The sequence below is a fragment of the Pavona decussata genome, unplaced genomic scaffold (genome assembly GCF_977016875.1).
Source record: "Pavona decussata unplaced genomic scaffold, jaPavDecu1.1 SCAFFOLD_45, whole genome shotgun sequence".
Taxonomy (NCBI): domain Eukaryota; kingdom Metazoa; phylum Cnidaria; class Anthozoa; order Scleractinia; family Agariciidae; genus Pavona; species Pavona decussata.
The window spans coordinates 190001-214486 of NW_028145467.1; the positions used below are offsets into that span (position 1 = coordinate 190001).

At 39.7% G+C, this 24486-nt stretch overlaps 2 protein-coding genes and 1 pseudogene across 3 annotated transcripts in view; 1 reads left to right on the forward strand and 2 right to left on the reverse strand.

Annotated features, from left to right (window-relative positions):
• The window catches only part of LOC146482484 (uncharacterized), a 66751-nt gene that overhangs the window by 36054 nt on the left and 6211 nt on the right, over positions 1-24486 (forward strand). The window contains exon 5 of the mRNA XM_085106962.1: positions 4541-4574. The gene's annotated coding sequence lies outside the window, so the exon portion shown is untranslated. The remainder of the gene's footprint in view (positions 1-4540; positions 4575-24486) is intronic.
• The window catches only part of LOC146482486 (protein fuzzy homolog), a 46492-nt gene continuing 34242 nt past the window's right edge, over positions 12237-24486 (reverse strand). Inside the window, exon 17 of the mRNA XM_085106956.1 lies at positions 12237-13738. The gene's annotated coding sequence lies outside the window, so the exon portion shown is untranslated. The remainder of the gene's footprint in view (positions 13739-24486) is intronic.
• Positions 14581-16705, reverse strand: LOC146482487 (uncharacterized; annotated as a pseudogene). The gene is made up of 2 exons (XR_014864065.1): positions 16345-16705; positions 14581-16074 (listed from the first exon to the last, which is right to left on the reverse strand). The product of XR_014864065.1 is annotated as an uncharacterized LOC146482487 (transcript).

Below are 24486 nucleotides of genomic sequence, written 5' to 3' on the forward strand. Positions count from 1 at the left end.
ATTACAAAGTGTGACAGTTTTATTACAGAGTGCGATAGGTATTACAAAGTGTGACAAGTATTACAAAGAGTGACAGGTATTACAAAGTGTGACAGGTATTACAAAGTGTGACAGTTTTATTACAAAGTGCGACAGTTTTATTACAGAGTGCGAAAACCTGTTATTACAAAGTGTGACAGCTATTTTATTACATTGTGCAACAAGTGTTATTACAAAGTGCGACAGGTATTACAAAGTGTGACAGTTTTATTACAGAGTGCGATAGTTATTACAAAGTGTGACAGTTTTATTACAAAGTGCAATAGTTATTACAAAGTGTGACAGGTATTACAAAGAGCGACAGGTATTACAAAGTGTGACAGTTTTATTACAGAGTGCGATAGGTATTACAAAGCGCGATAGGTATTACAAACTGTGACAGGTATTACAAAGAACGACAGGTATTACAAAGTGTGACAGATATTACAAAGTGTGACAGTTTTATTACAAAGTGCGACAGTTTTATTACAGAGTGCGAAAACCTTTTATTACAAAGTGTGACAGCTATTTTATTACATTGTGCAACAAGTGTTATTACAAAGTGCGACAGGTATTACAAAGTGTGACAGTTTTATTACAGAGTGCGATAGTTATTACAAAGTGTGACAGTTTTATTACAAAGTGCGACAACCTGTTATTACAAAGTGTGACAGCTATTTTATTACATTGTGCGACAAATGTTATTACAAAGTGCGATAGTTATTACAAAGTGTGACAGTTTTGTTACAAAGTGTGGCAGGTATTACAAAGTGTGACAGCTATTTTATTACATTGTGCGACAAGTGTTATTACAAAGTGCGACAGGTATTACAAAGTGAGACAGTTTTATTACAGAGTGCGATAGTTATTACAAAGTGAGACAGTTTTATTACAAAGTGCGATAGGTATTACAAAGTGTGACAGTTTTATTACAAAGTGCGACAGGTATTACAAAGTGTGACAGTTTTATTACAAAGTGCGATAGGTATTACAAAGTGTGACAGTTTTATTACAAAGTGCGATAGGTATTAAAAAATGCGATAGGTATTACAAAGTGCGATAGGTGTTACAAAGTGCAATGATTATTACAAAGTGCAACAGAACAAACCCTCTGCAGTAATATTATGCACGGCCAATTTTTGCCAAGTTGGTAGAAAGTTCATCGCTTTCAGCTGTTGCCATTAACAATACGACATCCAAATCGCGCTGAACAAATTATCTAACTTTTGAACTATTTCAACAGCCGACAATAGAAATGACTGAAAAACATAAACAGGAAGAATAAAATATCTCGTCTTAGCCACACGTTGGACGCACTGTAAAATCAACGTTCAAAACATGTGAACGACAAAACGCGCACTTTGAATTGATTATATTTCGCTCTTTGGTCCTCTTCACCCAGTTGTCCGTCTTACAAAAACTGAACAATTTGATGTAGCTTTATACGCAAACGACTGAATGGGCTTGAATTTATTTCGAATTGCAGTGTTTTTAAAGTTTTACATGATTTGAAAGTTGGTTTTACAGCGCGTTGAATGTATGGTGTCTCAGCTGAGAAACGAGCTGTTCGCGAATAATGTAAATGAGACAATTTCAAGTTTGATAAAATTTAAGTTATATTTTTAGAGGCACTCTTTATCCCAAAGGCCCAGACATCAAAACTTTTTAATAGCGTTAATCACCTGAAGCGCCGTCCATACTGAAGCGTTCAGTCCTTTAAAAACGGATAATTTTTGATACCGCGTTCTCGCCTATCGAAACTACGAAATCTTTCAAAAATCAATGGCATGGTTAAATAGATTAAAATGGTATCAGTCAGCCAGTCGCCCAGAGCCTTAATCAGTTCTATGGGAATACCAGATTGATAGGCAAAGGAGGCGCTCCCCACCCCCCCCCCCCCCCCCTCGCCCTGCGAAAAGAATTACCCGCGTAGAGCTTAGGGTCCAACCCAGGAACACTATAGGTAAACACGTGGGCTACACAGGAACCATCTACCCAATTGAAGGCTTGCGAACCTCTAGTTGACACAGGCGCAGTGAATCGAAAGCCACTAGTATTGGCTGCCTTGGGACAAGGTGTGGGATTTCTACTAATCTTTCCCGAAACTGAATAGTTTTACTCCACCGGACAGACACAAGCGTGCCCCAAGTAAATATTTTGAAGTCGGCCTTAGTTAATTGCTTGGTGGGGTTAAAGTGATTAGCTGCCGCGGTTAAAAGATGAGGTTTGCAGAACATGCCATAAAAGGCCACCAAACATGTAGCCCTAAAGGAAGCCTCAAGGCTGGAGTTTAGGTCTAGTAGAGCATGAAGTTGTAATAACATAGAGGAGGTTAAGGGTTGCTTTTGATTAGGTGTTAAACTCTTGGATTTGTTAATGCCAGTTAGCCATGAATTAAATGGCCATTTGTGAAGCAGTGGGTTAGGTAGGCGGAATTCTTTGTGTAGCAAGCAGATCAGTAGCTCCTGACCGATGACGCTTTTAAGCTTCTGGCGAGAAAAGCGGCATATTTCAGCAGATGTGATTGATCCGTCTGAATAGGAACTGGACTGTATCCCATGTATTGACAAATGCGAAAGAACGTGTCTCGATGCGTTTTGTACGTCTTCTTCGTAGATTCTGCGAAAAGATATGAGCAAAATTCAAGAAAAAAGCTAACATTGATAACTTGAAAAAGCGAGTTCTACACTGCAAATGCTCTGATGCCTCAGTGAATGATAATGATATGAGCTAATTCTAGTACTTAAGATTACATGCTTGGTATGAAGCAATACTTGGTGATTTTACTCTATGTAGCAGAATTGTATTGGATTGCTATAGTCTTATGACTTACATGCTTTGTTGCTCAATCGCTATAAAAAATAGACTCTGTACCTGTGCCTGAACCCAACTGTGAAACTAATGAGGGGTTGTCATGTCTAGATTCATATTAATAGTTTTAATATTCAACGATGAATCAGATCATGAATTCTTACAGTATATGGAGGATATTACTAAAACTAATAATTGTGGATTGATCCATTTGCGTATCAAAAGGAAAGTTGTTCGAGCGTATAAAAATTTGACCAATGTAGAGCTGTACAAGAAATACTTGTCTCGCGTGCCAAAGGAAATCAGTGACAACGCATTTTATTTGCGGCCTTTGCCGAAACCAAAAGGGGTCGTATGGTATTATAACAAAGCAATGGGAAGAGAAACGTTAGGGAATGTAGTAAAGAAAGTCATGCAAAAAGCTGGGTTTCAGGGGCATTTTAAACCAAATCACTCACTTCGACGTCGCTGTGCCACACGGTTGTACGGCGGTGGTGTACCAGAACAAGTTATTCTAGAAACCACTGGTCACCGATCATGTGATGGGGTTAGGGAGTATAAATGTACATCATCAACACTTTAAAAAAAGCAAGTGAAATCTTGCAGAGTTCGATTCCTAAGAACATTGAAATGGATGTCAAAGAGAAAGAGGAAAACGATCTCTTAAAAAATGATGTTAAACAGCAAACAGAAGAAATGGGGTTAAGCGAAAAAGTCTTTAAAGAAAAGCAGAACGAGGATTATAATCAGTCAGTTGTAATTAGTACTGATAGCACTAAAATTGTGATCTCATACAAGTAAGAAACCTTGTCATCGTAAGTTGTGTAGAAATCAAAATTTACAAATGTTCAAATTCAGTTGCTAATAACAGTGCTTGCGTCTTGACGAAATAATACTTCTCGTCTATTCATTAACTTTAGAAACCTCTCTAAGTTCTGATCAAAAATATGATGCAATTAAGGGGCTTATAAAGAGCCCGCCGTAATATTAAAAATATTGTTGCGAACAGACTGCAGGTAGTCCAGTGGAATATTGACCCTTTTAGCTCGTTAGAATTTACCCCTGATAATTTCCCAGCTTACAAAAAGGGCCGCCTCAGTTTTCCTCAGACACTTGCACAAACGTGAATAACACGCCTCCTCAAGCCGAAATCGTTGATTTAATGCAGAGAGAGAGAGAGAGAACAATAGGATATTATGAGGGTCAGTAATTATAACGAGAGGAAATCAAACGTAATCAGTATTTATTTTTAATTATTTATTTATTTATTTATTCATTTATTTATTTATTTATTTATTTTTATCAATTTTTTTGGGAGGGGGGCTTTTAGTGGCTACCGGTTGTGTTTGCTAAGATCTGCCACAAGTCGACTTTTTTAATGCGCAAAACGGGAACGACGCGCGACGGACTGTGGAAGCTTGCTAGCTTTGGAGATGGTAGAGTTGTTGTATTCCATATTAACACAACATTCTGTTTGTTTAGCTTCAGCAGGAAAAGCAAAAGCAGCAGCATCAACAACAACAACAACAGCAACAAGCTTTTCCATCACAGAAGTCCCAAGTTTCTCAAATGCAATCAAACCAATTGGAGTCTCAGCTCCGTCACCTTCTACAGTCACAGGCCAACCAGGCGTTAGCAGCCTAGCAGCAGGGTTTAGTTGGTGCACAGCAACAGCAACAATGGCAGTTACTGCAACTACAGCGCAGCAGAGGTCCCAGGCAGCTGCCCAGATGTCGCTCGGTCAGGTAATGTAACAAAAGACTGTGCTCGGTGTTTCACTTGGTTCTGTGTTTGCTGAGGTCGTTTTGACCCTTTCACCAAGCTGGAAACGCTATTGTATATTTGAAGAACGATAAGAATCAAACTGTTGCGCAAGAAAGCCCTGCTCAATAGCTTTCATGAAATGTGCACGCCTTTAAGATTTGATCCACAGATGCCACAGGAAAGTACTGCTCAGTAGCTTTCATTTGGATGGTCACACTTTAGGATTTGATCCACAAACTCTAAAGTTAGAACCACCTTGTACAGCATAATAAACATCACCACAAGAAAGTACTACTTAGTAGCTTTCATTTGAATGATCGCACTTTAGGATTTCATCCACAGCCTCAAAGTTAGTAAAAAAAAAACGGCAGTAAAAAAACGTGACGGTTGATCGCATCCTGAACTTCAAAGTCCGTATGTTATTGAAAGCCACAGTAATCATGGTGCCCCCTGATGCAGGAGTATTTTTGCACCATTTATTACTATGTGTGGAAAGCAGATCCTATCAAGGGCTTTTGGAATCCAAACCGAAAACTGGGGGTAACCACGCATGTTTCTGAAACAATTAAGCAAAAACAATTCTAAAAAGCTTCAAGACACGTTACAATGTATGACATTTTTTGCCATTTTTTGAAAAATGCGTGGTCCCCCCCCCCCCCCCCCTTTTCTTTTTGGATTCCAGTACCCCTTGCTAAGATGTCCTTTTTCCTGCGCAAAAATACCTTTGAATAAGTAGCCACCGTCCTTAAAAAAAATCACAGATTCTCACACCATTTTAAGATGCACGGACCGTATACGCAGTATTTTTAGAAGGCACCGTCCTCAAATTATAGAAGAAACAAAACACATTAAATACAGTTGAACCTCTCCACAACAGCCACCTTGGGGACAGAAGAAAGTGGCCGTTGTGGAGAGGTGGCCGTTATGGGGAGGTAGGGGTGTAATATGACACTTTTTTTCGGGAAGTACAACATGTTTATTGTGGCAAGTTCATACTTACTGTAGCCTATAATGGCAATCCAATCTTAAATAATATATATAAATAAAATACGCAATAAAACTTAAATAATGTTTTGAATCAAAAAGTTAACGGGCAAGGTTCGCAACATTCGCTATATTATTGTAGACAATGTATGCTTACTGCAGCATATAAACGGAACACAATCAAAATACGTATATCATTAAAATGGTTACAGAAACGTAATTTTCCAAAGACAAATGTCGATTACTGCATCAGTTTAAGCTTATAAAAATAGTTTTTACAAAAAAGTACTGTACTGGCCGTTGTCGAGAGGTTATTTTGGCAGCTGGGGAAGCACTTTAGTGGCCGTTGCCGTTATAGAGAGGTGGCCGTTTTAGGGAGGTTTAAACAAGGGCTAATGTATGGACTGTCTGCAGGGACAAAAAAGAGTGGCCGTTGTTGGGAGGTGGCCGTTGTGGAGAGGTGGCCGTTAGTGGAGGTTTGACTGTACCATAGTAACTGTCAGCGTTGTCCTGGCAACAGTTTAGCTGACACCACTCTTTGTCTCACAGGTACAGATGACGCAAGCACAGATGGTCCAGTCTAAGGCCCCCATGACTCAAGGTCACGTATCGCAGGCTCAGATTCAGGTTCATCAGCAGCAGTCTAGTTTTCTGCCGGATAACATGAGTTTACTCGATATCTTGCCACAGTAATTTATTCAAGAAATGTCTGGGATCACTATTGAGTGATGTCTCAGCTGAGGAATCATCAGATGTCGTGTCTATAAGAACAAAACTCGCGTTTTTGAGGTCCGGCGAACAATCGAACAAACAAACGGCAAAGAGACACGGTGGTTCCAGTTACTCCAAAAGCAATTTTTTTTCTCTGACCTCAGACCTTTTTAATGTTGAAAATGACGAAAACGTCCCCTGTTCGGAGTCCTTTGTTTCGGCCTCTAGAACTGAGAAATTCAGAGCTTGTCTGGCTGAAATATTCTGTTCCTTTTTTAATCCGAACTGAAAGGTTTTTTTTTGTTGTTATTGTTGTTTGTTGTTGTTGTTTTCTTTTTGTAGGGCGTGACTTTCCTTTCATTCATACTTTCACTATAAAAGGTCATTTCCAAGTTGTTTTAAACCTCGTCACGAAAGCTTGGCGAAGTCTAATTCTTTTCAAATGAAAATTAGTTTTTTTTGTTTATGAATAAAAACTAATTTCCAATCAACGTTTATTTTCAAAAAAATAACATGAGTAGTGGCTTGCTTGACCCGCAAATATCTACAGCTCGTCCAGGCGGAGCAAGACGAACACAAGAAAATGACTAGTACAAAACTACTCGGAAATGGTCTATTGCTAGTATTGAGTAAAAATTATGGAGGGGAATATTGGACAAAAATGTCATTGGATCGTACCGTAATGCTTTGTATTCGGTGATGCTATGAATCTACCAGTACGGTACTATGTCGTACCCGGTAGGATGTTATATCGAAACAGTGATGGTATTGTATCGTACTTCTGTTTCCGTAACAAGACTTTTTTACAGAACAGGGTTGTTAGCCCTGTGTCTAACCCCCGGCCTGGAGGGAGGGGTGATTTCACTTGGAGTTTCCTTCTCCTAGATGATAGCCAACCATGGCTCACGAGTTCCATCTACCCGAGTTTGAAATCAGAGTTTTCCTCTCCTAGACGATTGCCTGCCAAGGCTAACGAACTCCATCTGTCTGGGTTTGTAATCAGAGTTTTCCGTCTCCTAGATGAACTGCCTGCCAAGGCTAACGAGCTCCACCTGCCCGGTTTTGGAATGAGAGTTTTGCTTCTCCTAGGCTATGTTGGTCCACGGCACCCTATTCCGTATTATTCAGGTGCAACCCCCCAAAGGGAGGGCTCCCCCATCCACCAACCGGCGGACGCGCCCCAGTACGCCGTATAGCCCCAGCGCGAGGATTGTATCGTACCCAGTAACACAATTAATCCTTCGACATGCTATTATATCGTACCCGATGATGATATGTCGTACCCAGTGATGCGATATCGTACCCTTATGTCGTACCCGGTGATGCCATATCGTAAAACGTCCGGATGCCGGCGAACAGCATTGTCAGCGGGGTTTCTTTACGAGAAAAGGCGGGAAGTTGACATCACGTGATATGACTTGCTCTTCGCGTCGTCTGCTAGCTAATTGTCAGAGCTTTTGAAAAATGTCGGAGCAAACCTCGGAGAAAAAATGTTCTCTCCAGAACGACGGAAATTTTGCGAAATGGCAGGAATGCATTACAGGAACTAGGAAACTCGGTGACTGGATCCACCAGCGGCGAACATGAACAATATTTTACAAATAGTAACAGGCCTGCACGACTCTCACGTGCGTGTTATAGCCGTTTTTAGAGTTTTGCTCTCACTAGTATATCTTTGAGAGACCTACCTCTTTTGTATGAAATTAGAGGAGGTTCCCACTGAAATTTTTCTGAACAATGGTTGTCGTTCTATTAAAACTGATGGGTGGTATTCCGTGACAAAAGGCAAGATTCTCTTGTTTGTGCGAGGTTTTTGTTGAAGGGCCTGTTTTCTATTCTCAAAAGTCACTTCTGAGAGAGTTCTCTGCACTAGATATTTTAGATAGCCCCTCTCGATAAGTCGTGATTCAAAATGTTTGATTTTTTCTTCAAATGTTGCTTTTGTTGAGTTTGTCCGGAGAAGTCTGAGGGCCTCTCCTTCGATGAAACCTCTTCTTACTCCTGGTGGGTGACACGAGGAGAAATGTGTGTACTGGAATGTCTCAGTAGCTTTGTAGTGAGTGCGTACATCGAGCACTGATTCGGTAATGAATCTGTTGCCTTCAAGCAAATTCCTAAGAAGTGAATCTTTTAAAGTTTCTCCTACCCTCAACAGAAGAGCACAAACCCAGTCAATCTTGTATCTTGCAAAGTCGATGCTGTTGCTATACTCTGTACTTTCTAACTTATTTATAACATCACTCAACACTGCTCTGATGTTTACACTAACCAGCTGAAAGGGTGATGACCTTCCATATTTTGGTGATAAATCAAAATTTGCTTGTTCTACCGACTTCTCGCCAAAATTTAAAAACAATGGCCGCCTACGAAAATATCACGTGATCTTTCTAAGCAAAATAAACCCGCTGACCATAATGTTTAACGGGTACGACAAAAGGGTACGATATAGCATCACTGGGTACGACATATCATCATCGGGTACGATATAATAGCATGTCGAAGGATTAATTGTGTTACTGGGTACGATATAATACCATCGCTGTTTCGATATAACATCCTACCGGGTACGCCGGACATAGTACCGTACTGGTAGATTCATAGCATCACCGAATACAAAGCATTACGGTACGATCCAATGACATTTTTGTCCAATATTCCCCTCCATAAACAATGCAGTTGGCCTGCAGAACAGGCGTGATTTTTTGCGCTTTTCAGACGAGCGGGCGCGAGTCACGCACAACGGGAGGGAGGGGGGGGGGGGGGGGCTCGCGCTCCGAGCTCGCCTCCGCTTGCTTGGAAAAGACAAAGAGACAAAAATATCAAGCCTGTTCTGCAAGCTAAAAAGCAGTTGGATAAAATGGTTATGAGCAACCTACCCTGCCGAGATTCGTAAGTTTTTGTTTGTTTGTTTTTCGGTGTAACCGGAACGACGTGATTTCTCGCTTTGCTTTTCTTTGTCCTGACTTCTGTATTTATAGTAAAAGAAAATGTACGTTTTTCTTGTTCCATACTTTATTAAATGAACCTTAGGTAATACGTAAAAAAAGCAGTTTTGGGAAATGATGCTCGTTAATTAATTACACAGGATTTGTTTGTCCATTTGTTGTTTGTGAGTAGTGCTGTAAGCCATTAGCTATGGAAAGGTAAATTATTTATATGTTCGTTTTGTTATTAGCGGTATACATCTCTACTTTACTGGTTGTTGGGATTTGCGATCCAAGATCATATTCATTTGTTGATCATCTCTAGTATGTTTAACGAACAGTTTTGAAGAAATTAAATGATCTTTAACCCACATGTTTTCGTTTAGTCGAACTTTGGAACTGAAGCTACAATCTTGAACAGAATAAAAACAACAACAACAAAAAGAAATTATATCCCCCTCCCCCCAAAGTCAATGACGAATTCTTGCGCAAAAAAAAAACGCGCCGTTTTTCCGTCATTAAACTGAGGAAGGGTGATTGAAATGTGCAAGATTGTAGGTAGCGTAGTTTAAAAAGAGAAAGGAAAATTTGCCATTGCGTGTTTACCTCCTCCATAAAACGTACCATCAGGAAATTTTCACGGCCTAGTCGTGCAGTGACGGCAAAGAAATGTACCAAAACGTGTGATGCACGAGCAGAGTTGTTGTGTTGGTATTTAAGGCTATTGCTTTTTTGACGTTCACAGCACCACAGTTTCTTTCGAAATATAAGAAATTAAATCCCTTATCACTGTCTGCCATCGATTCGGAATTTGTAGTGATGAGCTGGTATCGTACGTAGAATAATACCGAAAAATTCCAATTAAATTAGCGAAAACATTGTCGAGTAAATTTCAGCGAGTAGAGTCTTTGCAATATTCCAAATACCTGTACAAAAGCTGAGAAAAGTTCAAAACTTCCAGAACAAGGTAACATTTGTTTTCAGGCATCCAAACATTTTATCCTGGAGATTACTTGTCGACGATATTTCGATTTTTTTTGGCGATCCATTTGAAAAAAATTTGTAAGAAAGTAACGAAATTTAGAAAACTCTTACGAAGATAAAATAGGCTATTTACGTTTCAACTTTTGAAAATGTTTTCAGGGACCCGTTTCATTGTTTAAAAAAATGTTTGCATCTGAATTTAAAACTCATAAAGCACAATAAAGTTTAATAAATTGAATACAGACTGCTGTTTTCGTTTCACACGGTTTTAACATGGGAGTCGGGCTGGGTACCATATGTGACGTCCTGGCGTGACTCGTCACGTATTCACATTCGTGGGGAGGAATGCGTGACGAGTCCGTACGAGGGTAGGCGTGGCTGCCAATCGCAGTAAATATCGACTTCGCGACTATTTTGTTTCCCTTTTCTTTTTTTTCTTTTTTTCTTAAGAAGCAGTTTACCCTTTATTATTTCCGTTCCCTGACAGAGCCCAAGATCAACAGTGGCAAGTCGAATATGAAGCTTAAAATTTAAAATTTGTCCGATAATAGTCACTTACTTTTGAAATAACTTACCGCATCACATTTTGTGATATGAGAGGAAGTGGCCATATGTCTGTATTATGTTTGCAATAGGCCTTATCACGGTTTCCGACGCCATTTTGACGAGCAGGCAAACAGGCGTGAAATAACAGTGTTTGTATGGAAATCCGATGTCAAATAATTGTCATAAAACATCGCTTCTGAACAATTCATGAATTGGAAACTTTTGGCACTAGGAAAAGGATTCTAAGAAAAACATTGGAGGGATGTAGCTGTGCCAGAAAGCGTCCAGCCGTGTTTTGAAATTTCCATACATTTGTCTGTATAACGAGCCAGCCGTGAACTGCTACCAAAAATAGTTCGCGGGAAAAAATAGAGGGAAATGTATGGAAAGTTCAAAACATGACTGGACCCTTTCTGGCACAGCTACATCCCTCAAATTTTTTTCTTAAAATCGTTTTCTTAGTACCAAAAGTTTCCAATTCATAAATTTTTCAGAAGCGATGTTTTATAAAAATTATTTGACATCGGATTTTCATACAAACACTGTTATTTCAGACGTGTTTGCCTACCCGTCAAAATGGCGTCGAAAACCGTGATAAGGCCTATTCTCGGTCGGAGCTTCGCCAATTTGCCCACAGTAGATGTGAAATATTGATCATCAACGACAATGCGTGCAAACCTCTTGAGATGGAAATACCGTACAAATTTCCACATTTGCGTCATATCTCCACAGATATATCTGTTGCACCCATCGTTCAGAGCCCGGTCACTCGAAAGATAATTAACGCTAGTCCCATCCTCGGAGACCCAGGGGTAGCTGGTCGGGTGGAAAGGACTTTCGTGGGCGAAAGTTTACTACAAAAAGGTTCTTGTACTTTCCCCCACGAAAATTCCTTCCACCCGACAAGCTGCCCCTGTGCCTCCGAGGATGCGCTAACCCATGATTGAAAGTTTGCCTTTCTCTTGCTGAAAAGTGTTTCTACTGAACACTAGACTTTAAGTTTCAAAAGCATCCAATTTATCTGCTTCTATTTTGGAAATGTTGGCCTGATTCTTTTAAAAGTTTTCTTCCTCCATTTTGAGGATCAAACCGAAAACTTGCCTGCTCGCCCAACAATCGACATAAATTCACTTCAATAAATTTGGCGTCTTTTTTATTTCTTTGATTGGAAGTGAGGGGTGCCTGTTAATTCCCAGCATGCCAGAGGATCTTCTGACCGCAATGCATTATGGGATATACGCAAATTTTCCCCTCCCCCGCCCCTCCTTGATTGCCTGAAAGCCCTTAAGAAAACTGAGCCACTGAAGTGTACACATAAACAAGTCTCGGCAAGTGAAACTGTGCAGATTCGACAACTGAACTAATGAAGAAAAAGATCCTGAAGCGAAAGAGAGATAGAGACAAATCCGCCTGGACTGTTGAAGGTTCGCTGATTTTTGGTTTGTTGCCTTCCGTTTACCAATCCAGTCTTTCAATCAATAAATCAAACATTGGTTATGACATTAAGCATTTATTGAATTTGTCATCAAGTCGTTATTACCACACAATAAATAAGTGATCTATGTACTAGGAGAATCTTGCTACATAACATTATACGAAATTAAATGTCTATAAATTCTTGGTAACTAAACAAAAGTAAAAGCATTTTATTGCTCTCAATTTTATACAACAATTTTACAAAGCTACGAAAAAAGCATATAATGTTATGGTATATCGCTACCACTAAATTTAAATCAGAAATCAAAGGGGAAAACAGACAACAACGCACAAAGTGTTGGACCTAAGAGCCTCGTGAGAGCACTTTGCCTAGATTTTATTAGTCTATCATTGTTGTTCTTCAAAGACATTAAAATATTTATAGTTAGGTTTCTCCATTCCTTTAAAAACACCAATCCCCACACCTTTATTTGTTGTTTTTTTTTAATGATACAAAAGAATCTTTTAATAGAGTCGCGCACCATAATTGAAACATGGGAGACAAAATGTCCCAAAAAACGAAGCATTCAATGGTAATCATTACCTCAGTAGAGAAAAACGAAGATACGAGATATGTTGTTATTTTATTTATATGACCTGGAGGGGAATTCCAACCTGAATTTGCTGGGATCTACAACGGAAAAGTGAAACCAAGGCTCTTTTAAACTCTGGCATCCTAATGGTGTATATAATGGGGTTCACGAGAGAGTTTGCAAACATTAAAGTCTTTAGTGCAAGAGCTAAACGTGCTAATGTTAAATGAGGGAGGGAGTTTAATACATAATACATATATGACATTAAAAAATTAAGTAGAGTCCATGGTAGCCACATGAGTAGAGATACCAAAGTCATGATAAACAATGTGCAGGTCAGTTTTGTTTCTCTATTGGCTGCACCATGGTGCTGAGGACGCGCCCCACAGCACAGGCCTGACATTTTTAAAGTAATTGAGGCGTGACATACACATATCACAAACAGACAAAGAAGGTTGCACGACAACCATATGTTGTGTGTTATCCTTCTTTCAAATATTTGCAGCCAGACATCTAGTGACAACAGGAGAGCTGTGACCCAAATGAGTATAATAATCAAGCCATAAACCCATCCTTTGATGATACGATGTCTGAATGGACGAAATGTCGCGTGGAAACGATCCAAAGAGATCACAGTGATGTTTAGAAGGGAAGTGAAAGGAAACAGTGTATGCAAAACATTGGCCACCCTGTTAGCATAAAAAAAGTCTTTCCAAAAATTACATTGATACGCTCCAAGTAAGGAGAAATCTGTGACTGCTTGCGAAAATCCTCCACATAACATATCCGCGACTGCCAGGTTGATAACTAAGTACAAACTGCGCTTGCGAAGACTTCTGCTTTTCATAAGAACAATGATTGCCACTAGATTGAGTGTTACTATAGCAACAGACTCGGTGAAGTACACGGCAAGCCAGACAATGCAGTCAGTTGATGAGAATAACATCTCGGAACACCCTTCCTTGTTTGGGGATGAGGATCGCCTATCTGTGGATAAGATGAAGGATTTGAGTCACCTCTAATTATTTTTATCTTGAAAGGCAACAATTTCAAAATTTTTATCTGTGTCCATAAAGTGTACACAAATCGTAAGGGGTTGGTATTACTTTACATTAATTTTCCTCTCCCACCGAACCTGCTACTATCTGTCAATTGGGCCTCAGAGTGAGGCTAATAAAAGACTGTGAACCATACCTTTAAAACAGCAAGCCTTTCTCTGATAATTAATAAAAATAATTCCCACTGCCGAAAGAAATTTCCATTGAATCGTGTAAAACAAATTTAAACAATTATGAAGCCTATGCGTAATGACTGACGCTTTAGAACTACATGTACATTTCAAAGAGAACAAACAAGGCTTTCAACCGAAGCTAATAATAACAATAATAATAATAATAATAATAATAATAATAATAATAATAATAATAAGCGTTTATTCACAATTTTAAGTAAAAGTGAAAAGGAGATAAAAGAGATTATCCCTTTTCTTTCTTTCTTTATAACATGGAGGTTTGTACGGAAAAGGCCTCTGCTTTCTTGCAATATTCAAACTTTATTTCTACACTTATTATTAAGCTGTCATTGTGTATGAAGCAAATCAAGTAACGCTATGAATTCTGCCGGCTGTTAGCGACTGGCATTGGAAACAAAATTATGAAAACCTCTTTCAAGTCTGCTCTACCGCGAAAGTCGCACGGTAAAACAAAACAAAACGAAAATTAAGAATTGGTTCATGCTTAGCGTGCGTATATTTAGTTATGGATGCACGCAGGAAGTTTGGAGAGCACGAAAGAAGCGTAAGAGTTGCTCGAGGCGTAGCCGAGAGCAACTCTAGCTTCTTGAGTGCTCTCCAAACTTCCCAAGTGCATCCATAACTCGATATACGCACAGCTAAAGGCATGAACCAATTCTTTTATAACATAGTGACAAGAAAATAGTGCGCGGAAAACAGGTTTATTTGTGATCGATTACAAAATTCTCTCAGTGCGCGTAAAGAAAAACAAAGATTCTTATTGGCTGGTTACAAACACGCCACAATGATTGTTTGCACGTTTGATGAACGAGAACGTTTCATCCGAAATTGGCAATGAAAATTGCTTCTTTGAATATGTTGAAAGTCAATGAAAATGTAGACAAACGTTTTTCCAAGTCCAAAGAATGATAAAGTACTCAAATTTGTCAAATTTTCAAGTCAAAGTTAAAGGCAGAAACTGGAGTTTGGATTCATAACGATGTTTACGTTCTGCACGGTACAGTTGGAGAAGACCGAGCTCAGGGAACTTGCTGTTGTTGTCTTCTCTTGTGCGACGACCACACTGTTGTTTTGAATTTCTCTGCAAACAGCAGTGGTAGAGGACTCAGATGAACCAGGCACAAGGCTTCTTGAGAGAACTTCACTGCAACTGCGAAGCTGGGACGAAGATGGGCGCGTATTGTAATGTGCAAGACTTTGTTCACTCCTGTGGCCGGAGATCGCCATGATGTGTCTGTTGGGGATCCCTGCGTTAGACCACAGAGTTATGGCAGTTGCTCTGATGCTATGGTTTGTGGATGTTTTTGACAGGGATGCTGCTTCGCTGATATTCTTCATCATGGAGTCGAGCGAGTTCACTCCGACGGGACGCTCTTCATACCATACGTTGTCTCCAACACTCCAATTCTTTCGTGGATATTGAAAAAACGAATCGCACTTTGGATTTAATTTCGATAAGTACAGCTCCAAGGCCTTATCGCCGTCGTTCGAGTCTTCTGTTTCATACATTCGGGCGTACTTTTCTGTGCTGGGAACGTCAGATACTCCACCGGGATGATTCTTTGTAGCCTTGTCATGTGCCATCGTCACGTACTTTCGGCCAGTTGGGTCGACTTCAAGCTTGAAGCTGGTCGGTTTGAGCTGTCTCTGTCCCTCCCGACCTCTTCTACAAAAAAGAGAACCACATGGAACCATACATTTCGTAGAAGAGCGAGTGGGTTGCTCAGTGCAAGAACCTGTGAGGATTTAAGCCGCACCAAATCTTCGTTTTCAATTGCCGGCTTGTGCTTTACGTTTTCTTTCCCCTGACGCTTCAGGTTGACAACTTGTGCATTGAGCATCTCGTTTGATCTTTTAAACCTCGAGTCGGACGAGAGCTTTAGGCCTTTATTAAGTGGCGGTGCGTTTAAAAATCGTTCCACGGACTGGCGAAAACCGAGGAGTGTAGACTTGCTGTACACTTCTCCTGATTTGTTCCTGGCCTCTGCGTAGAATCTGCGAAGTTTTGTATCCAGCTGACCAAGTGTCATATTTTCAAGCGGCGTTTGTATTTTTCTCTCAGTGCACCGAGCTAAAAAAATGTTAATACCATTTAGTTTATAGACAATGCGTGAAGATTTTTTTAACCGTGTTTGAATAAATCTCTCAGCTTAGATACATGTTGTCAAGTACTTTACTTGTTGTTGTTGTTGTTGCGTAATTAGTCAAATACCGTCCACTTTAGCAACTGCGGAAATTTTTTCTTCTCGGATTATTTCGTTTTAATAATTTTGTTACCGAGTCTGTAAGTAACTTCTTGTTTTCATTAGCATGAACAAACGAAAGAAACAGTAATAATTACCTTTGAATGTTGCCACAGACCAATTTGAGGCTTTTTTAGTGCGAGCGGAGTGCCTTTCCGCGAGAATTTTCTGCAGCTCGGGCTCTGTTAAATTTGGAAAACGCGTTTTTTCACTGCTTTTGCTCTTCTCTTTGGGTGCTAAAAACTCCACTTCAAGAGAAAAGTCGGGTAGTACTTCATTATTTTCTAGTTCCATTTCCGGTGACACTTTGTAACAACTTTAAGCGACGGAAACCCGAGTTTGTCTGCAAGTTGCACACGTCATCGAATGGACGCACGGCCGTGCGTATGTTGAGAAATATACCATGATGACGCCAATAGGAATTAGATAGGGAAGCACGTGCGCTATGTTATAACAATAATTATTAAATTCTCAGCCTCGGATATTGCATTTCTAGCGTTCTGATTGGTTCACTAAATTTTGGTTATCAGCTCATATACCGTAGTTTGACCTTATATGGAAAGCGAAAGCCCCAGGTGTCGCTAAGCTAAATTTTTTTTTCGGCGGGAAGCAAAAGTTTCTTCGGAAAAATGTAGAAAAAAAAAGGAAAAGAAAGAAATACCAAATAATGCCATCTCAATATAACAACAATAAAAGCCACAAAGTTCGGTATGACACTATTTAATGGTAAGTATCTCTGAAGTTTCCCTTAAAATCTTCAAAATTGCAAGATTTTACGATTTTTTAGATGACATAACAACAATGATAACAACCGGTTACCTTCAAAAATTTCAGGATGGCTTACAAATCCTGGCGCTAAGAGGTTAAAGCCAATCGAAGAAATTTCTCAGGAAGAGCTTCATGCCTGTCTTTATGTTTTTACGAATTTACGAGGACTTCAGATGGTTCATCTATGAAATCCGTACGAGCGGCGGCCATAATGTTCGTTTCCGTCGCTCTGCATCACTCAGCAAAACATTTGCACTAATGTGCACAGCTCTTACGCTTCTCAAGTAAGCTTGAAGTTTAAAAACTTGCACTGAATGCTTGTCTCAGTGAGGTTGTGCCTCGTACACTTGGACTTGCTTGAAGTGTTTTAAATCGTCCGCGAGGAATTCAATTCAGCATGAAAAAAGCCGTCCTTGCCCTGATCTCTTCCTTCGCTCGTCATCACGCAGCAGAACATTTGCTCAAATGTGCACAACTATTACGCTTCTCGATGAGCTGGAACTTCAAAAGCACTTAAATGCTAGTCTCAGAAAGGTTACAATTCGTACATTTAAACGTTTCTTGAATTTTATATGTACGACTGTGTCCGATTTTCTTGACTTTCGATTTTTCATTCAATTCCGTTCGCAAGGCGCTTCGCGTGTCATGTGATCATTAGGTTTCGCGCGCTTTGGTCGGAGGTTGCCTCAACATCCGGTCGTTTAAATTTGAAAGAAATTTTTTCTTAAAATAGAAAAATTCAGTAAACTTCAACAGCAATGTCCAAACGCGGAGAATTGAATAAAACAATTATTCCATTCGCGCTTGTTGGATATGAGATAAGTTATAGCCAACTCGGCGCTTCGCGCCTCGTTGGCTATTTACCATCTCATATCCAACGCGTGCTCATGGAATAATTGTTAAATATACGGCGGGACACGTAATAAGATTCTGTTCAAGACGTTCAACTTTAAAAAACTGTAGAAAAAGGTTTGTTCCATTAAAAAAGAAAAAAAAACAACGTTTCTGTGGCGTCGTCTCATTTTCAACACCGCCATTGTTTTCATGATTGATAGCCAGCAATGAACTGCGAGGCCGGTCATCAGGGACAGTTGACAAACCTTTACGGTTATCGATTTCTTTCCAACAAAGCAAAATGTCTGTTCAATCTAGTGCCACATTTGCTTTCAGGGGAAATTGAACGACCTTTTAGAAATTTCGTGTTTACAAAACTACATTGGCACAGATAAGGACGCCTTCAGGTTCACATTTGAACAACTGCTCTCCCCCGAATGCGCCAAGAAGCATTACAAGGCAGTGAAAGAACAAAGCTGGAAAATCATTTTGTTGAAAGATGTATTAGGCTCAACTCTTACGTTGGAGAAAAGGGCCAAAACTTTGTCTTCCTGGTTAAGAGCTGATGAAACCAATTCACGTCGCAAGAAGAAAATATATTTAAAAGAGGCATTTTATATTTTAATAAGTGTTGGAATTGTAATACAGCCGTATATTTGAAGCTAATTCATACGCTAAATTAAAACAGTTCTATAAGAGAAAGTAAGGCTTGCAGCTTTGGTGCAAAGCGTCTTGGTTGTGAGGAGCCAAGATGTCGCTCGAGGAAACATTTTCCACAACATACGCTGAGTTAAAACTATATTAATAAGAGAAAGGTTTTCAGCTCTGGTGCAAAATGTAAATTATTTCAAATTTTAGTTCTCGGAAATGTGTTTTCTGGCGTGATTCTGGGGAGCAAACCAAAGCGTACTTGTTAATGATCGAAGCAAGAGGAAAAAAGAGCATTGAATTTGGTGCTATTAGAAACAGTAATAAATTCATGCCATAACTGCCCAAGATATTAAATAATCACTTTCACCACAAGCAAAGATTCGTCCAGTTGCTAAGCACATTACAACCGTAAACTGAAGGAAGAATGTAACAATGTAAAAGGGAAAACGAAAAGCTACCAAAACGGATACCAAAACCTTCATCAGCAAGTTGAAGTTAGTGCAAAGCCTTGCTAGAAGTTTCAAAAAAGACAAAAATTGCAAAGCTGTTTACCTCACTAAATTCTCTTGGTCCTCTTGCGTTTCCTCTACACTGCTTACCGGTATGGCGAAAAAAAGCTTTGCGATGGCTAGAGCTTCGTCGAAGGAGAGAAGAAACTGACGATAACTTTAAGCGAGCGGAAACTGTTAAACGGCCTTTTTAGTAAGGTACAGCTGCTTCTATACTTTGGTTATTTGAAGACTTGTCTGAAAATTGTCGTTTTTAACCAAACGCTCGCGTAGGTTTAATTATCGACAGTTAAAGCGACCCACGGACTAAATTTGATGAAGGTCTGACAATTGCGATTTCATATTAGATAATATCCAAAACTGTCCTAAACAGAAACCTCGTCTTAAAGACTGGAAACTTATCTTTTCTTTAGTACAGTTTACGTGATTCGTTATTTAAAGATAGGACATTCACCGTACTTGAATTCCACACCCACAGTTTTCTTGCAAAAGAAAAACACCTTGTTGGAGACAAGTTTTCAAGCGCTTTGTAATTTAAATTCGGGTTACAACACAAAATGCCAAACGAAACATTTTATCAGTGTCTTCTTTATTAGTTTAATTTGTCTTGCCATAACAGTTGTTTAATTTGCCTCAAATTATAACCATAAACATCTGAAGTTGAATGATTTAAGGCCAATTTCTGCCAAGTCGGTAGAAAGTTTACCTCGTTTAGCTGTTTCCATTAGCAAACCCGACGTGAATACAACACGACATCCAAATCACACTAGACGAATTATGAATATAAAAGGCAATTAACAAGATATGTAGAAACATATGCACAGAAAAAAGTCATTATTACAGAATAAGTCATTTTTTGAGATAAAAAAGCAATAACAATCACAGTGAAACTGAAATAGCAACATCGGTATTAAAATAAAATGGTTTCTAGTCAGTTTTTAGCTGCTTGTCAATTTGGCATATTGCTGGCGTAACTTCCTCTGCTGTCCGCGAATTAAGTTATTAACTGATTTTGTACCGTTCCTCCATGGCAACGGAAGGAATGAAAAAGATTTCATGAGGGGGAGGGGACACTGTGATATGGAAAGGCAAAGACCTTTTTTTTAAATAATTGTGGAGATGTTGATCACATTAAAAATATTATGGTAACATTACTATAGAACTTACGGTAGATCAAATCCAGCTTTTGCTTATGGGCAACATTTTCACCGCCAGTGACAGTTGTTCGCCCTTTGAGGGATGACTGCCTTACTTCATCGGGAGTGAATCGCCGAACAGTAGTGTTTTGAATACTATACTCGGCACATCGTAAAATTCGTCACTATAAATTAGCCCGTTAGCCCGGGCCTGTTAGTTCCGTAGATACATGGTGTGTAAAGCTTCACATGTGTTCGGAAACGAGATGCTTACAAAGTCAATTAAAATGAAAATGGTTGCATGACAATTGTTTTAACAAGAGAACGCAGACTATTACCGGCTGTTGTTTCTCTTTGCTTTACTCTCAAAAGACTTTTTAGTTTCAAAACAGGATTAGATTTATTCTAGGTTTTCTATTCAATCAGTTTTCAGATAAGAGATGATCCATTTCAGAGATTATCTAAGCGGCACGTGTCTGTACATAGTAGTTATTCAGCTGATCGCAGCGAGTCGTTCATAATTATGTAGCCGTTTAGCCATTCAACTGTAATTTTCCAAACCCGTTTCGCCGTTTAACTTTGGCCTTATCCGTTGAAAACTTCAGCCGTTAAACCGTTCGAAATTGTCCTTTAGCCGTTTAGCCGTTCGACTTCAACCGTCCGAAATTTTTCTGAAGCCGTTCAGCCGTTCGAAATTTCCCTTTAGCCGTTCAACCGTTCGACTTTAAGAGCGGATGTCTGTAAATATCAACCAGTGGCGTGCAATAGCGAAAAATTCAAAATTCTCAAAAAAATTCACAACATAGCCCACGGTAAACTATTGCAAGAAATACATGTTTTACTTCGATCCGATAATTTTTTTTGATGTGAGGCTATGATCTTGAATTCACCGCTCCTGAACCGGGTTTTCGGTGTCTGACACCACATGTTGCGAAGACCTTGTTTTAAAAATCAAACCACTTTTGTTCCAAACGAAAAACATCCAGTCTGATAAAGTACATAATTATGGACATCATGAATGGTATGTTACTGATCTGAAGTGAAAATTAAATATTTAGGAGATTTTTCAACATTTACAATTTTTTAAGCGATTTCTCGTGATGCCAAATTGACAAATTTGCGAGGCTAAAATCATCAACTGGTACATGGCGTTGAGGATAAAGATTTACACCACGTGAAAGAGCATCCTTTCTTCTTATAAAATCCGCTTTCAAAACTATGGGCAACACAGAAGGAAATTTTTGAGGCCGCGAATTACAAGTAGTACTTTAGTGAAATTTGAGCTTTTCTGTCATGCCATTCCGTTGTTAAAACTCAGATAAACACAACATGAAAACGTTTCAAACAACAATGGTTTATTAATTCTTGCTACAGGGCACTGCCTGTGCATGACCTACGCTTATAAGACTATTTTCCTTGGTTTTCTATCTTTTGGGGGCAGTGTCAAAAGATTTTAGCGGAGTTCAAAAGCCGTACACGGGTCAGTTTACGTTGTCAACCGGTCGCAACACTAGTAAACATGGAATAAAATGAAACCAGGACTTCTTTAATTCAATCTTACTTTGCAAAAAAATGGAGCAAATAGCTAAGAGTGCTATATAATTCATACCTTTGAGCGGCCACACTGGATGTTTAAGAAATATGGGACATCTTTCGGAAACATCGTAACACTTTAGGCCGTTTTATACATTTGGTCACAAAGATTGTGTTACATACATTTCACCGGTAGACCGCTGACCTTGCACTTACGTACGCCCTTGTCCACGGGATAGAAAGCGATGTTTCGTCCAGCTAGACCCCAAAGACAATTAATTATATAATCAGTTCAAACTGAGATTACGGTTTTGGGTTATCATAATTTTATCTGGTTGCGTCTACACTCGCGCAGTTGTTTTGATCTTTAATAAAGTTTTTCAAATTTCAGTCTAACGTAGCCTGCGAATACAGCCGCCTCTCATCGCTCCCGTCCCCGAGGGGCGTTTCGCGAGGCTACCATGAATGCTACTCAAGGAGAGTTAAAAGCAATAAGACTGTCTAGTTCATCTGGATAAGACCCGATTTTCAATTTATTGTTCACAAAAATTGTCTGTTGTATGATAGTATTTATACGATGAAAGATAGTTCATCCATCAGAAATGGAATTTGAGCAGACAAAGTATGGTTTCTTTGGCCTTAATGGGTCAAAGTAAGAACACGATCCAACAAGATCATGTTGCCTGAATATATGGTGCTATGCTCTGAAGTTTTAGAGTACTTGGGAAAGCCGACAGGCGCTAATATCGAGGTCATCTTGTGAATAAGTCTAGATTGCACAAATGTGATGCTCCTATCTCCCTTCGTTTGCTTGAAATGATTAGCTGCCCAACTTGGTGGGACCGGCGCAGAATCGGTTTTGGCGGCGCCGTCTGATGCCATAAGCATCTCGATGTCTTGAGCAAATAGACCTGATTAGATGGCTGTCATCGATTTCGAAGAAATCAAGGGAAAGTTTGCCCTGAAGTTTAGTCAGTTAGTTATGTCACTATGTAGAACTGGCCTTACAGCCAAAGGAGCGTAGCTGTGCCGTCCAGGCTGTGAAACCCTGGCCCTCTTTCTGACAAACATTGCTCCCCCTACGTCCCTCTCTTATTCCTGCTGACAATGTACTGTGGTCGACTGAAGCAGGTGTGAGTCGTACTGCAGGAATTGGGGAAAATAGGGACGACAGTGGTGACGCAACCCCGTTTCCTTCCTCGCTCTTACCCTGCCGCTTCCCTTCTAAGCTCCCCATTCCGTTACGTCGGGAAACTGTAACGGTGGCAAAGCACAGGGCCAAATAACTTTAAAAAAAGTCACTAAAAATCATAAATGTGTGTGGATGTAATAACCAGTAATTCAGAATCAAATTGCAAGCCTTATCAAAGGTAATTCTTATTTAAGGTCAGGAGTTTTGCGTTACAGTAATTCGATACCTGCTCTGCCTACGAGAAGCCCCGCCTGAGTTTTCAGTGTTCAGTCAGCAAACCCCGTGGCCCATAGATACATGTAGTTTCGAATGTCTGTGCCACAATCTCTGATTGGAATACATTGGGTATTCGCTGGATTTCCAACACTTGGTCCACATTGTCCTCCAACAATCGAAGCATACTCACACGATACCATTTCGGCTCAATTTGTTTGAACGCCGTGAAACCAGAATCGAGCATTTTAAAAGTTGGATTGCAGAGCAAAATAAACAAACTGAAGCGATCTGAATACCAACGTGGGCTAACTGCACGTTTAGAAGGTTCAGTGACAGAAAATACAGCTCACAAGTAAATCGCAGTTACAGTTTGTATCGAAGGGGCAGTGAAAAATTACCCTTGGCATGCGCCCGGGGGGTACCATTCGAGCAGAGGCTCTTTGATCTTCCTAGATAAGTCGAAGGGCCTCTGCTCGCAGGGTACCCGGGGGTGAAACTTTATATAAAAATTGACGGGGGTGATCGTAGCTTTCGGGGGTTAAAATTCGTGGTTTGGTACCTGTCAAAGGTATGGCGGTACCTTTTAGCGAGTTTTAGGGTATTGAGCGAAAACATATAAGAGAAAGTTATTATAAATATCAGTCAACTGTCACTTAGCGTATTCATTTTAGAATTGGTACCACTAAGTGGGAAAATTATACAGACCACGGCTACAAAACAAATTCTGGTACCTTTTAGTGGTACTTTTCAAACTTTATGACGATCAACTCGTCAATTTGGTATAGGAGTCCCCCTCCCCCTGGGGGCAAGTGGTCTGCGCAAACTGTAACGCAATCTCTGCCGTTAAACGTATTTTTAAATCGCGGCAAAATGCATATATCGTTCCTGATTGATGTGAGGATTTCTACAATGTACAGAAAGCTCGCTAAAAAGGTATGAATTACATAGCACTTGTAGCTATTGTTTCATTTGTTCTAAAGTAAGATTCAATGCAAAACATTCTGGTCCGAATTCAAAACGTTGACTACGTAAACTGACCTTTGCGACCTTTATACGCTTTTGAACTCGGGGTCTAATAAAACTGCTACAATCTTTTGTGCTTGCCCGAAATGATTAAAAAGCCATGGAAAGTAATATCATGAACGTGGGCCAAAACCTCTAGCAAGTACCAACAAACAATTGTTGTTTGAAACGTTTTCATGTTGTGTTTATCTGAGTTTCAGCATCGGAATGCCGTGACAGAAGGCTCAAATTTCACTAAAGTACTACCTGTAATTCGCGGCCTCAAAAATTTCCTTCTGTGTTGCTCATAGTTTTGAAAGCGGATTTTATAAGAAGAAAGGATGCTCTTTCACGTGGTGTAAATCTTTATCCTCAACGCCATGTACCAATTGATGATTT